The sequence below is a fragment of the Schistocerca cancellata genome, chromosome 2 (genome assembly GCF_023864275.1).
Source record: "Schistocerca cancellata isolate TAMUIC-IGC-003103 chromosome 2, iqSchCanc2.1, whole genome shotgun sequence".
NCBI classification, from domain to species: domain Eukaryota; kingdom Metazoa; phylum Arthropoda; class Insecta; order Orthoptera; family Acrididae; genus Schistocerca; species Schistocerca cancellata.
The window spans coordinates 952223562-952236670 of NC_064627.1; the positions used below are offsets into that span (position 1 = coordinate 952223562).

General features: G+C 48.3%; 20 non-coding genes across 20 annotated transcripts; 10 read left to right on the forward strand and 10 right to left on the reverse strand.

Moving 5' to 3' along the window:
* The first annotated feature begins 147 nt into the window (after positions 1 to 147).
* Trnaq-uug (transfer RNA glutamine (anticodon UUG)) lies at positions 148 to 219 on the forward strand. The gene has a single exon. It is a non-coding gene; the product is annotated as a tRNA-Gln (tRNA).
* Positions 220 to 725: 506 nt separating this feature from the next.
* On the reverse strand, positions 726 to 797 carry Trnap-agg (transfer RNA proline (anticodon AGG)). Its single transcript has one exon. It is a non-coding gene; the product is annotated as a tRNA-Pro (tRNA).
* Positions 798 to 1932: 1135 nt separating this feature from the next.
* Trnap-ugg (transfer RNA proline (anticodon UGG)) lies at positions 1933 to 2004 on the reverse strand. The gene has a single exon. It is a non-coding gene; the product is annotated as a tRNA-Pro (tRNA).
* A 557-nt stretch (positions 2005 to 2561) lies between these two features.
* Positions 2562 to 2633, forward strand: Trnaq-uug (transfer RNA glutamine (anticodon UUG)). Its single transcript has one exon. It is a non-coding gene; the product is annotated as a tRNA-Gln (tRNA).
* A 1135-nt stretch (positions 2634 to 3768) lies between these two features.
* Trnaq-uug (transfer RNA glutamine (anticodon UUG)) lies at positions 3769 to 3840 on the forward strand. Its single transcript has one exon. It is a non-coding gene; the product is annotated as a tRNA-Gln (tRNA).
* Positions 3841 to 4346: 506 nt separating this feature from the next.
* On the reverse strand, positions 4347 to 4418 carry Trnap-ugg (transfer RNA proline (anticodon UGG)). The gene has a single exon. It is a non-coding gene; the product is annotated as a tRNA-Pro (tRNA).
* Positions 4419 to 4975: 557 nt separating this feature from the next.
* Trnaq-uug (transfer RNA glutamine (anticodon UUG)) lies at positions 4976 to 5047 on the forward strand. Its single transcript has one exon. It is a non-coding gene; the product is annotated as a tRNA-Gln (tRNA).
* Positions 5048 to 5553: 506 nt separating this feature from the next.
* On the reverse strand, positions 5554 to 5625 carry Trnap-ugg (transfer RNA proline (anticodon UGG)). Its single transcript has one exon. It is a non-coding gene; the product is annotated as a tRNA-Pro (tRNA).
* A 557-nt stretch (positions 5626 to 6182) lies between these two features.
* Positions 6183 to 6254, forward strand: Trnaq-uug (transfer RNA glutamine (anticodon UUG)). Its single transcript has one exon. It is a non-coding gene; the product is annotated as a tRNA-Gln (tRNA).
* A 506-nt stretch (positions 6255 to 6760) lies between these two features.
* Positions 6761 to 6832, reverse strand: Trnap-ugg (transfer RNA proline (anticodon UGG)). The gene has a single exon. It is a non-coding gene; the product is annotated as a tRNA-Pro (tRNA).
* Positions 6833 to 7389: 557 nt separating this feature from the next.
* Positions 7390 to 7461, forward strand: Trnaq-uug (transfer RNA glutamine (anticodon UUG)). Its single transcript has one exon. It is a non-coding gene; the product is annotated as a tRNA-Gln (tRNA).
* Positions 7462 to 7967: 506 nt separating this feature from the next.
* On the reverse strand, positions 7968 to 8039 carry Trnap-ugg (transfer RNA proline (anticodon UGG)). Its single transcript has one exon. It is a non-coding gene; the product is annotated as a tRNA-Pro (tRNA).
* Positions 8040 to 8596: 557 nt separating this feature from the next.
* Positions 8597 to 8668, forward strand: Trnaq-uug (transfer RNA glutamine (anticodon UUG)). The gene has a single exon. It is a non-coding gene; the product is annotated as a tRNA-Gln (tRNA).
* A 506-nt stretch (positions 8669 to 9174) lies between these two features.
* On the reverse strand, positions 9175 to 9246 carry Trnap-ugg (transfer RNA proline (anticodon UGG)). The gene has a single exon. It is a non-coding gene; the product is annotated as a tRNA-Pro (tRNA).
* A 557-nt stretch (positions 9247 to 9803) lies between these two features.
* Trnaq-uug (transfer RNA glutamine (anticodon UUG)) lies at positions 9804 to 9875 on the forward strand. The gene has a single exon. It is a non-coding gene; the product is annotated as a tRNA-Gln (tRNA).
* A 506-nt stretch (positions 9876 to 10381) lies between these two features.
* Positions 10382 to 10453, reverse strand: Trnap-ugg (transfer RNA proline (anticodon UGG)). The gene has a single exon. It is a non-coding gene; the product is annotated as a tRNA-Pro (tRNA).
* Positions 10454 to 11115: 662 nt separating this feature from the next.
* Trnap-ugg (transfer RNA proline (anticodon UGG)) lies at positions 11116 to 11187 on the reverse strand. Its single transcript has one exon. It is a non-coding gene; the product is annotated as a tRNA-Pro (tRNA).
* Positions 11188 to 11744: 557 nt separating this feature from the next.
* On the forward strand, positions 11745 to 11816 carry Trnaq-uug (transfer RNA glutamine (anticodon UUG)). The gene has a single exon. It is a non-coding gene; the product is annotated as a tRNA-Gln (tRNA).
* Positions 11817 to 12322: 506 nt separating this feature from the next.
* On the reverse strand, positions 12323 to 12394 carry Trnap-ugg (transfer RNA proline (anticodon UGG)). Its single transcript has one exon. It is a non-coding gene; the product is annotated as a tRNA-Pro (tRNA).
* A 557-nt stretch (positions 12395 to 12951) lies between these two features.
* Trnaq-uug (transfer RNA glutamine (anticodon UUG)) lies at positions 12952 to 13023 on the forward strand. The gene has a single exon. It is a non-coding gene; the product is annotated as a tRNA-Gln (tRNA).
* The last annotated feature ends 86 nt before the right edge of the window (positions 13024 to 13109 follow it).

Consider the following 13109-nt stretch of genomic DNA (forward strand, 5'->3'; position numbering starts at 1 on the left):
CATTCGAAGGTGCACCTTCCACTTTCAGCCTACCTGGTTGCTTCATTTGCCACGCAAACCCTTCCTGAGGACGCTACATGAAATAACATCGCATCTCATCGGCTTAATGACATGATGCTACTGAATTGAAGACCGCTACAGGCATCCGGTTCCATGGTGTAATGGTTAGCACTCTGGACTTTGAATCCAGCGATCCGAGTTCGAGTCTCGGTGGAACCTGACGCTGTGTTTTGCGCTCGTTTCTAGAAATGTGTACGAGCCGGTAGTTGGAATTGTATATGCAGAATTTTAGCTAGGATCATGTAACGCAAATTGTTAATAGCAGTCCACACGTGAATGGGGAACGCTCCAAATGCTTATGCTTTTGATACTAGGATTAATAACGGAACGAAAGGGGTTCAACTGCGAGAAGACACCCTCAGCTGTTTCTCCCAGCAGGAAAGACATCTCTCCGTTTTGGGTGCTGCATGCGCATGCATTTAACAAACGTGCATGCGATGTACTAGTTCCTGGGAAACGAATAGAATCGCTGTACGTGCCAGTCTTTACGTATAGATATAAGTGAGCGAAGACGGCTTAATCCTGCCACGTAGATTGCTTTCCACATGACGCACTTGCCAGTCTCTTGGGCCGGTGGCCCACATGCAGTTTGTCCTGTTGCGTGGCTTACTTTCTCAGACTCGCAAGTTTAACGTAGTGTTTGGTTGTCGCGAAAGTGAAAAGTAGGGCCTGTCCGGGATATGAACCCGGAACCTCCTGCACCCTAAGCAGGAATCATACCCCTAGACCAACAGGCCGCACAAGGAAGCACGTCTGCACCCCGCCACCTACTGACATCTTGCTGCACTTGCTAGTTGCAGCATACAATCTGGACCATATTCTCAAAGAGCTTTTTTAATCCGACACCCACAACATGAGCTGTGCTGAACACCAGTGTATGTGAATGCTCAAAGAGCTGCTAGAGTTGTGTGTCAGTATTTCGACCGTGTGAAGTGCAAATGTTATCGTGTCACGCACTATCCGCCCACTACGTAGCGTTCTGTGTCAGCACGCAGTTTTCGCCAATACTCTGTGTCCATAGCTGTTTCCATAGCTAGGCTGCTTCCAGCAAAATGCATGCACCATACGAAAGTGGCCGTTGCGCGATTTTGATTACCTGAGCCTTCGACATCACTTGATGTACGAATACTGGCAAGAATTCTTGCTACATTCGAAGGTGCACCTTCCACTTTCAGCCTACCTGGTTGCTTCATTTGCCACGCAAACACTTCCTGAGGACGCTACATGAAATAACATCGCATCTCATCGGCTTAATGACATGATGCTACTGAATTGAAGACCGCTATAGGCATCCGGTTCCATGGTGTAATTGTTAGCACTCTGGACTTTGAATCCAGCGATCCGAGTTCGAGTCTTGGTGGAACGTGACGCTGTGTTTTGAGCTCGTTTCTAGAAATGTGTACGAGCCGGTAGTTGGAATTGTATATGCAGAATTTTAGCTAGGATCATGTAACGCAAATTGTTAATAGCAGTCCACACGTGAATGGGGAACGCTCCAAATGCTTATGCTTTTGATACTAGGATTAATAACGGAACGAAAGGGGTTCAACTGCGAGAAGACACCCTCAGCTGTTTCTCCCAGCAGGAAAGACATCTCTCCGTTTTGGGTGCTGCATGCGCATGCATTTAACAAACGTGCATGCGATGTACTAGTTCCTGGGAAACGAATAGAATCGCTGTACGTGCCAGTCTTTACGTATAGATATAAGTGAGCGAAGACGGCTTAATCCTGCCACGTAGATTGCTTTCCACATGACGCACTTGCCAGTCTCTTGGGCCGGTGGCCCACATGCAGTTTGTCCTGTTGCGTGGCTTACTTTCTGAGACTCGCAAGTTTAACGTAGTGTTTGGTTGTCGCGAAAGTGAAAAGTAGGGCCTGTCCGGGATATGAACCCGGAACCTCCTGCACCCAACGCAGGAATCATACCCCTAGACCAACAGGCCGCACAAGGAAGCACGTCTGCACCCCGCCACCTACTGACATCTTGCTGCACTTGCTAGTTGCAGCATACAATCTGGACCATATTCTCAAAGAGATTTCTTAATCCGACACCCACAACATGAGCTGTGCTGAACACCAGTGTATGTGAATGCTCAAAGAGCTGCTAGAGTTGTGTGTCAGTATTTCGACCGTGTGAAGTGCAAATGTTATCGTGTCACGCACTATCCGCCCACTACGTAGCGTTCTGTGTCAGCACGCAGTTTTCGCCAGTACTCTGTGTCCATAGCTGTTTCCATAGCTAGGCTGCTTCCAGCACAATGCATGCACCATACGAAAGTGGCCGTTGCGCGATTTTGATTACCTGAGCCTTCGACATCACTTGATGTACGAATACTGGCAAGAATTCTTGCTACATTCGAAGGTGCACCTTCCACTTTCAGCCTACCTGGTTGCTTCATTTGCCACGCAAACACTTCCTGAGGACGCTACATGAAATAACATCGCATCTCATCGGCTTAATGACATGATGCTACTGAATTGAAGACCGCTATAGGCATCCGGTTCCATGGTGTAATTGTTAGCACTCTGGACTTTGAATCCAGCGATCCGAGTTCGAGTCTCGGTGGAACCTGACGCTGTGTTTTGCGCTCGTTTCTAGAAATGTGTACGAGCCGGAAGTTGGAATTGTATATGCAGAATTTTAGCTAGGATCATGTAACGCAAATTGTTAATAGCAGTCCACACGTGAATGGGGAACGCTCCAAATGCTTATGCTTTTGATACTAGGATTAATAACGGAACGAAAGGGGTTCAACTGCGAGAAGACGCCCTCAGCTGTTTCTCCCAGCAGGAAAGCCATCTCTCCGTTTTGGGTGCTGCATGCGCATGCATTTAACAAACGTGCATGCGATGTACTAGTTCCTGGGAAACGAATAGAATCGCTGTACGTGCCAGTCTTTACGTATAGATATAAGTGAGCGAAGACGGCTTAATCCTGCCACGTAGATTGCTTTCCACATGACGCACTTGCCAGTCTCTTGGGCCGGTGGCCCACATGCAGTTTGTCCTGTTGCGTGGCTTACTTTCAGAGACTCGCAAGTTTAACGTAGTGTTTGGTTGTCGGGAAACTGAAAAGTAGGGCCTGTCCGGGATATGAACCCGGAACCTCCTCTACCCAAAGCTGGAATCATACCCCTAGACCAACAGGCCGCACAAGGAAGCACGTCTGCACCCCGCCACCTACTGACATCTTGCCGCACTTGCTAGTTGCAGCATACAATCTGGACCATATTCTCAAAGAGCTTTCTTAATCCGACACCCACAACATGAGCTGTGCTGAACACCAGTGTATGTGAAGGCTCAAAGAGCTGCTAGAGTTGTGTGTCAGTATTTCGACCGTGTGAAGTGCAAATGTTATCGTGTCACGCACTATCCGCCCACTACGTAGCGTTCTGTGTCAGCACGCAGTTTTCGCCAGTACTCTGTGTCCATAGCTGTTTCCATAGCTAGGCTGCTTCCAGCACAATGCATGCACCATACGAAAGTGGCCGTTGCGCGATTTTGATTACCTGAGCCTTCGACATCACTTGATGTACGAATACTGGCAAGAATTCTTGCTACATTCGAAGGTGCACCTTCCACTTTCAGCCTACCTGGTTGCTTCATTTGAAACGCAAACACTTCCTGAGGACGCTACATGAATTAACATCGCATCTCATCGGCTTAATGACATGATGCTACTGAATTGAAGACCGCTACAGGCATCCGGTTCCGTGGTGTAATGGTTAGCACTCTGGACTTTGAATCCAGCGATCCGAGTTCGAGTCTCGGTGGAACCTGACGCTGTGTTTTGCGCTCGTTTCTAGAAATGTGTACGAGCCGGAAGTTGGAATTGTATATGCAGAATTTTAGCTAGGATCATGTAACGCAAATTGTTAATAGCAGTCCACACGTGAATGGGGAACGCTCCAAATGCTTATGCTTTTGATACTAGGATTAATAACGGAACGAAAGGGGTTCAACTGCGAGAAGACGCCCTCAGCTGTTTCTCCCAGCAGGAAAGACATCTCTCCGTTTTGGGTGCTGCATGCGCATGCATTTAACAAACGTGCATGCGATGTACTAGTTCCTGGGAAACGAATAGAATCGCTGTACGTGCCAGTCTTTACGTATAGATATAAGTGAGCGAAGACGGCTTAATCCTGCCACGTAGATTGCTTTCCACATGACGCACTTGCCAGTCTCTTGGGCCGGTGGCCCACATGCAGTTTGTCCTGTTGCGTGGCTTACTTTCAGAGACTCGCAAGTTTAACGTAGTGTTTGGTTGTCGCGAAAGTGAAAAGTAGGGCCTGTCCGGGATATGAACCCGGAACCTCCTGCACCCAAAGCAGGAATCATACCCTTAGACCAACAGGCCGCACAAGGAAGCACGTCTGCACCCCGCCACCTACTGACATCTTGCCGCACTTGCTAGTTGCAGCATACAATCTGGACCATATTCTCAAAGAGCTTTCTTAATCCGACACCCACAACTTGAGCTGTGCTGAACACCAGTGTATGTGAATGCTCAAAGAGCTGCTAGAGTTGTGTGTCAATTTTTTGACCGTGTGAAGTGCAAATGTTATCGTGTCACGCACTATCCGCCCACTACGTAGCGTTCTGTGTCAGCACGCAGTTTTCGCCAGTACTCTGTGTCCATAGCTGTTTCCATAGCTAGGCTGCTTCCAGCACAATGCATGCACCATACGAAAGTGGCCGTTGCGCGATTTTGGTTACCTGAGCCTTCGACATCACTTGATGTACGAATACTGGCAAGAATTCTTGCTACATTCGAAGGTGCACCTTCCACTTTCAGCCTACCTGGTTGCTTCATTTGCCACGCAAACACTTCCTGAGGACGCTACATGAATTAACATCGCATCTCATCGGCTTAATGACATGATGCTACTGAATTGAAGACCGCTACAGGCATCCGGTTCCGTGGTGTAATAGTTAGCACTCTGGACTTTGAATCCAGCGATCCGAGTTCGAGTCTCGGTGGAACCTGACGCTGTGTTTTGCGCTCGTTTCTAGAAATGTGTACGTGCCGGAAGTTGGAATTGTATATGCAGAATTTTAGCTAGGATCATGTAACGCAAATTGTTAATAGCAGTCCACACGTGAATGGGGAACGCTCCAAATGCTGATGCTTTTGATACTAGGATTAATAACGGAACGAAAGGGGTTCAACTGCGAGAAGACCCCCTTAGCTGTTTCTCCCAGCAGGAAAGACATCTCTCCGTTTTGGGTGCTGCATGCGCATGCATTTAACAAACGTGCATGCGATGTACTAGTTCCTGGGAAACGAATAGAATCGCTGTACGTGCCAGTCTTTACGTATAGATATAAGTGAGCGAAGACGGCTTAATCCTGCCACGTAGATTGCTTTCCACATAACGCACTTGTCAGTCTCTTGGGCCGGTGGCCCACATGCAGTTTGTCCTGTTGCGTGGCTTACTTTCAGAGACTCGCAAGTTTAACGTAGTGTTTGGTTGTCGCGAAAGTGAAAAGTAGGGCCTGTCCGGGATTTGAACGCGGGACCTCCTGCACCCAAAGCAGGAATCATACCCCTAGACCAACAGGCCGCACAAGGAAGCACGTCTGCACCCCGCCACCTACTGACATCTTGCCGCACTTGCTAGTTGCAGCATACAATCTGGACCATATTCTCAAAGAGCTTTCTTAATCCGACACCCACAACATGAGCTGTGCTGAACACCAGTGTATGTGAATGCTCAAAGAGCTGCTAGAGTTGTGTGTCAGTATTTCGACCGTGTGAAGTGCAAATGTTATCGTGTCACGCACTATCCGCCCACTACGTAGCGTTCTGGGTCAGCACGCAGTTTTCGCCAGTACTCTGTGTCCATAGCTGTTTCCATAGCTAGGCTGCTTCCAGCACAATGCATGCACCATACGAAAGTGGCCGTTGCGCGATTTTGATTACCTGAGCCTTCGACATCACTTGATGTACGAATACTGGCAAGAATTCTTGCTACATTCGAAGGTGCACCTTCCACTTTCAGCCTACCTGGTTGCTTCATTTGCCACGCAAACACTTCCTGAGGACGCTACATGAAATAACAGCGCATCTCATCGGCTTATTGATATGATGCTACTGAATTGAAGACCGCTACAGGCATCCTGTTCCATGGTGTAATGGTTAGCACTCTGGACTTTGAATCCAGCGATCCGAGTTCGAGTCTCGGTGGAACCTGACGCTGTGTTTTGCGCTCGTTTCTAGAAATGTGTACGAGCCGGTAGTTGGAATTGTATATGCAGAATTTTAGCTAGGATCATGTAACGCAAATTGTTAATAGCAGTCCACACGTGAATGGGGAACGCTCCAAATGCTTATGCTTTTGATACTAGGATTAATAACGGAACGAAAGGGGTTCAACTGCGAGAAGACGCCCTCAGCTGTTTCTCCCAGCAGGAAAGACATCTCTCCGTTTTGGGTGCTGCATGCGCATGCATTTAACAAACGTGCATGCGATGTACTAGTTCCTGGGAAACGAATAGAATCGCTGTACGTGCCAGTCTTTACGTATAGATATAAGTGAGCGAAGACGGCTTAATCCTGCCACGTAGATTGCTTTCCACATGACGCACTTGCCAGTCTCTTGGGCCGGTGGCCCACATGCAGTTTGTCCTGTTGCGTGGCTTACTTTCAGAGACTCGCAAGTTTAACGTAGTGTTTGGTTGTCGCGAAAGTGAAAAGTAGGGCCTGTCCGGGATATGAACCCGGAACCTCCTGCACCCAAAGCAGGAATCATACCCCTAGACCAACAGGCCGCACAAGGAAGCACGTCTGCACCCCGCCACCTACTGACATCTTGCCGCACTTGCTAGTTGCAGCATACAATCTGGACCATATTCTCAAAGAGCTTTCTTAATCCGACACCCACAACATGAGCTGTGCTGAACACCAGTGTATGTGAATGCTCAAAGAGCTGCTAGAGTTGTGTGTCAGTATTTCGACCGTGTGAAGTGCAAATGTTATCGTGTCACGCACTATCCGCCCACTACGTAGCGTTCTGTGTCAGCACGCAGTTTTCGCCAGTACTCTGTGTCCATAGCTGTTTCCATAGCTAGGCTGCTTCCAGCACAATGCATGCACCATACGAAAGTGGCCGTTGCGCGATTTTGATTACCTGAGCCTTCGACATCACTTGATGTACGAATACTGGCAAGAATTCTTGCTACATTCGAAGGTGCACCTTCCACTTTCAGCCTACTTGGTTGCTTCATTTGCCACGCAAACACTTCCTGAGGACGCTACATGAAATAACATTGCATCTCATCGGCTTAATGACATGATGCTACTGAACTGAAGACCGCTACAGGCATCCGGTTCCATGGTGTAATGGTTAGCACTCTGGACTTTGAATCCAGCGATCCGAGTTCGAGTCTCGGTGGAACCTGACGCTGTGTTTTACGCTCGTTTCTAGAAATGTGTACGAGCCGGTAGTTGGAATTGTATATGCAGAATTTTAGCTAGGATCATGTAACGCAAATTGTTAATAGCAGTCCACACGTGAATGGGGAACGCTCCAAATGCTTATGCTTTTGATACTAGGATTAATAACGGAACGAAAGGGGTTCAACTGCGAGAAGACGCCCTCAGCTGTTTCTCCCAGCAGGAAAGACATCTCTCCGTTTTGGGTGCTGCATGCGCATGCATTTAACAAACGTGCATGCGATGTACTAGTTCCTGGGAAACGAATAGAATCGCTGTACGTGCCAGTCTTTACGTATAGATATAAGTGAGCGAAGACGGCTTAATCCTGCCACGTAGATTGCTTTCCACATGACGCACTTGCCAGTCTCTTGGGCCGGTGGCCCACATGCAGTTTGTCCTGTTGCGTGGCTTACTTTCAGAGACTCGCAAGTTTAACGTAGTGTTTGGTTGTCGCGAAAGTGAAAAGTAGGGCCTGTCCGGGATATGAACCCGGAACCTCCTGCACCCAAAGCAGGAATCATACCCCTAGACCAACAGGCCGCAAAAGGAAGCACGTCTGCACCCCGCCACCTACTGACATCTTGCCGCACTTGCTAGTTGCAGCATACAATCTGGACCATATTCTCAAAGAGCTTTCTTAATCCGACACCCACAACATGAGCTGTGCTGAACACCAGTGTATGTGAATGCTCAAAGAGCTGCTAGAGTTGTGTGTCAGTATTTCGACCGTGTGAAGTGCAAATGTTATCGTGTCACGCACTATCCGCCCACTACGTAGCGTTCTGTGTCAGCACGCAGTTTTCGCCAGTACTCTGTGTTCATAGCTGTTTCCATAGCTAGGCTGCTTCCAGCACAATGCATGCACCATACGAAAGTGGCCGTTGCGCGATTTTGATTACCTGAGCCTTCGACATCACTTGATGTACGAATACTGGCAAGAATTCTTGCTACATTCGAAGGTGCACCTTCCACTTTCAGCCTACTTGGTTGCTCCATTTGCCACGCAAACACTTCCTGAGGACGCTACATGAAATAACATCGCATCTCATCGGCTTAATGACATGATGCTACTGAACTGAAGACCGCTACAGGCATCCGGTTCCATGGTGTAATGGTTAGCACTCTGGACTTTGAATCCAGCGATCCGAGTTCGAGTCTCGGTGGAACCTGACGCTGTGTTTTGCGCTCGTTTCTAGAAATGTGTACGAGCCGGTAGTTGGAATTGTATATGCAGAATTTTAGCTAGGATCATGTAACGCAAATTGTTAATAGCAGTCCACACGTGAATGGGGAACGCTCCAAATGCTTATGCTTTTGATACTAGGATTAATAACGGAACGAAAGGGGTTCAACTGCGAGAAGACGCCCTCAGCTGTTTCTCCCAGCAGGAAAGACATCTCTCCGTTTTGGGTGCTGCATGCGCATGCATTTAACAAACGTGCATGCGATGTACTAGTTCCTGGGAAACGAATAGAATCGCTGTACGTGCCAGTCTTTACGTATAGATATAAGTGAGCGAAGACGGCTTAATCCTGCCACGTAGATTGCTTTCCACATGACGCACTTGCCAGTCTCTTGGGCCGGTGGCCCACATGCAGTTTGTCCTGTTGCGTGGCTTACTTTCAGAGACTCGCAAGTTTAACGTAGTGTTTGGTTGTCGCGAAAGTGAAAAGTAGGGCCTGTCCGGGATATGAACCCGGAACCTCCTGCACCCAAAGCAGGAATCATACCCCTAGACCAACAGGCCGCAAAAGGAAGCACGTCTGCACCCCGCCACCTACTGACATCTTGCCGCACTTGCTAGTTGCAGCATACAATCTGGACCATATTCTCAAAGAGCTTTCTTAATCCGACACCCACAACATGAGCTGTGCTGAACACCAGTGTATGTGAATGCTCAAAGAGCTGCTAGAGTTGTGTGTCAGTATTTCGACCGTGTGAAGTGCAAATGTTATCGTGTCACGCACTATCCGCCCACTACGTAGCGTTCTGTGTCAGCACGCAGTTTTCGCCAGTACTCTGTGTTCATAGCTGTTTCCATAGCTAGGCTGCTTCCAGCACAATGCATGCACCATACGAAAGTGGCCGTTGCGCGATTTTGATTACCTGAGCCTTCGACATCACTTGATGTACGAATACTGGCAAGAATTCTTGCTACATTCGAAGGTGCACCTTCCACTTTCAGCCTACTTGGTTGCTCCATTTGCCACGCAAACACTTCCTGAGGACGCTACATGAAATAACATCGCATCTCATCGGCTTAATGACATGATGCTACTGAACTGAAGACCGCTACAGGCATCCGGTTCCATGGTGTAATGGTTAGCACTCTGGACTTTGAATCCAGCGATCCGAGTTCGAGTCTCGGTGGAACCTGACGCTGTGTTTTGCGCTCGTTTCTAGAAATGTGTACGAGCCGGTAGTTGGAATTGTATATGCAGAATTTTAGCTAGGATCATGTAACGCAAATTGTTAATAGCAGTCCACACGTGAATGGGGAACGCTCCAAATGCTTATGCTTTTGATACTAGGATTAATAACGGAACGAAAGGGGTTCAACTGCGAGAAGACGCCCTCAGCTGTTTCTCCCAGCAGGAAAGACATCTCTCCGTTTTGGGTGCTGCATGCGCATGCATTTAACAAACGTGCATGCGATGTACTAGTTCCTGGGAAACGAATAGAATCGCTGTACGTGCCAGTCTTTACGTATAGATATAAGTGAGCGAAGACGGCTTAATCCTGCCACGTAGATTGCTTTCCACATGACGCACTTGCCAGTCTCTTGGGCCGGTGGCCCACATGCAGTTTGTCCTGTTGCGTGGCTTACTTTCAGAGACTCGCAAGTTTAACGTAGTGTTTGGTTGTCGCGAAAGTGAAAAGTAGGGCCTGTCCGGGATATGAACCCGGAACCTCCTGCACCCAAAGCAGGAATCATACCCCTAGACCAACAGGCCGCAAAAGGAAGCACGTCTGCACCCCGCCACCTACTGACATCTTGCCGCACTTGCTAGTTGCAGCATACAATCTGGACCATATTCTCAAAGAGCTTTCTTAATCCGACACCCACAACATGAGCTGTGCTGAACACCAGTGTATGTGAATGCTCAAAGAGCTGCTAGAGTTGTGTGTCAGTATTTCGACCGTGTGAAGTGCAAATGTTATCGTGTCACGCACTATCCGCCCACTACGTAGCGTTCTGCAAATTGTTAATAGCAGTCCACACGTGAATGGGGAACGCTCCAAATGCTTATGCTTTTGATACTAGGATTAATAACGGAACGAAAGGGGTTCAACTGCGAGAAGACGCCCTCAGCTGTTTCTCCCAGCAGGAAAGACATCTCTCCGATTTGGGTGCTGCATGCGCATGCATTTAACAAACGTGCATGCGATGTACTAGTTCCTGGGAAACGAATAGAATCGCTGTACGTGCCAGTCTTTACGTATAGATATAAGTGAGCGAAGACGGCTTAATCCTGCCACGTAGATTGCTTTCCACATGACGCACTTGCCAGTCTCTTGGGCCGGTGGCCCACATGCAGTTTGTCCTGTTGCGTGGCTTACTTTCAGAGACTCGCAAGTTTAACGTAGTGTTTGGTTGTCGCGAAAGTGAAAAGTAGGGCCTGTCCGGGATATGAACCCGGAACCTCCTGCACCCAAAGCAGGAATCATACCCCTAGACCAACAGGCCGCACAAGGAAGCACGTCTGCACCCCGCCACCTACTGACATCGTGCCGCACTTGCTAGTTGCAGCATACAATCTGGACCATATTCTCAAAGAGCTTTCTTAATCCGACACCCACAACATGAGCTGTGCTGAACACCAGTGTATGTGAATGCTCAAAGAGCTGCTAGAGTTGTGTGTCAGTTTTTCGACCGTGTGAAGTGCAAATGTTATCGTGTCACGCACTATCCGCCCACTACGTAGCGTTCTGTGTCAGCACGCAGTTTTCGCCAGTACTCTGTGTCCATAGCTGTTTCCATAGCTAGGCTGCTTCCAGCACAATGCATGCACCATACGAAAGTGGCCGTTGCGCGATTTTGATTACCTGAGCCTTCGACATCACTTGATGTACGAATACTGGCAAGAATTCTTGCTACATTCGAAGGTGCACCTTCCACTTTCAGCCTACCTGGTTGCTTCATTTGCCACGCAAACACTTCCTGAGGACGCTACATGAAATAACATCGCATCTCATCGGCTTAATGACATGATGCTACTGAACTGAAGACCGCTACAGGCATCCGGTTCCATGGTGTAATGGTTAGCACTCTGGACTTTGAATCCAGCGATCCGAGTTCGAGTCTCGGTGGAACCTGACGCTGTGTTTTGCGCTCGTTTCTAGAAATGTGTACGAGCCGGTAGTTGGAATTGTATATGCAGAATTTTAGCTAGGATCATGTAACGCAAATTGTTAATAGCAGTCCACACGTGAATGGGGAACGCTCCAAATGCTTATGCTTTTGATACTAGGATTAATAACGGAACGAAAGGGGTTCAACTGCGAGAAGACGCCCTCAGCTGTTTCTCCCAGCAGGAAAGACATCTCTCCGTTTTGGGTGCTGCATGCGCATGCATTTAACAAACGTGCATGCGATGTACTAGTTCCTGGGAAACGAATAGAATCGCTGTACGTGCCAGTCTTTACGTATAGATATAAGTGAGCGAAGACGGCTTAATCCTGCCACGTAGATTGCTTTCCACATGACGCACTTGCCAGTCTCTTGGGCCGGTGGCCCACATGCAGTTTGTCCTGTTGCGTGGCTTACTTTCAGAGACTCGCAAGTTTAACGTAGTGTTTGGTTGTCGCGAAAGTGAAAAGTAGGGCCTGTCCGGGATATGAACCCGGAACCTCCTGCACCCAAAGCAGGAATCATACCCCTAGACCAACAGGCCGCACAAGGAAGCACGTCTGCACCCCGCCACCTACTGACATCTTGCCGCACTTGCTAGTTGCAGCATACAATCTGGACCATATTCTCAAAGAGCTTTCTTAATCCGACACCCACAACATGAGCTGTGCTGAACACCAGTGTATGTGAATGCTCAAAGAGCTGCTAGAGTTGTGTGTCAGTATTTCGACCGTGTGAAGTGCAAATGTTATCGTGTCACGCACTATCCGCCCACTACGTAGCGTTCTGTGTCAGCACGCAGTTTTCGCCAGTACTCTGTGTCCATAGCTGTTTCCATAGCTAGGCTGCTTCCAGCACAATGCATGCACCATACGAAAGTGGCCGTTGCGCGATTTTGATTACCTGAGCCTTCGACATCACTTGATGTACGAATACTGGCAAGAATTCTTGCTACATTCGAAGGTGCACCTTCCACTTTCAGCCTACCTGGTTGCTTCATTTGCCACGCAAACACTTCCTGAGGACGCTACATGAAATAACATCGCATCTCATCGGCTTAATGACATGATGCTACCGAATTGAAGACCGCTACAGGCATCCGGTTCCATGGTGTAATGGTTAGCACTCTGGACTTTGAATCCAGCGATCCGAGTTCGAGTCTCGGTGGAACCTGACGCTGTGTTTTGCGCTCGTTTCTAGAAATGTGTACGAGCCGGAAGTTGGAATTGTATATGCAGAATTTTAGCTAGGATCATGTA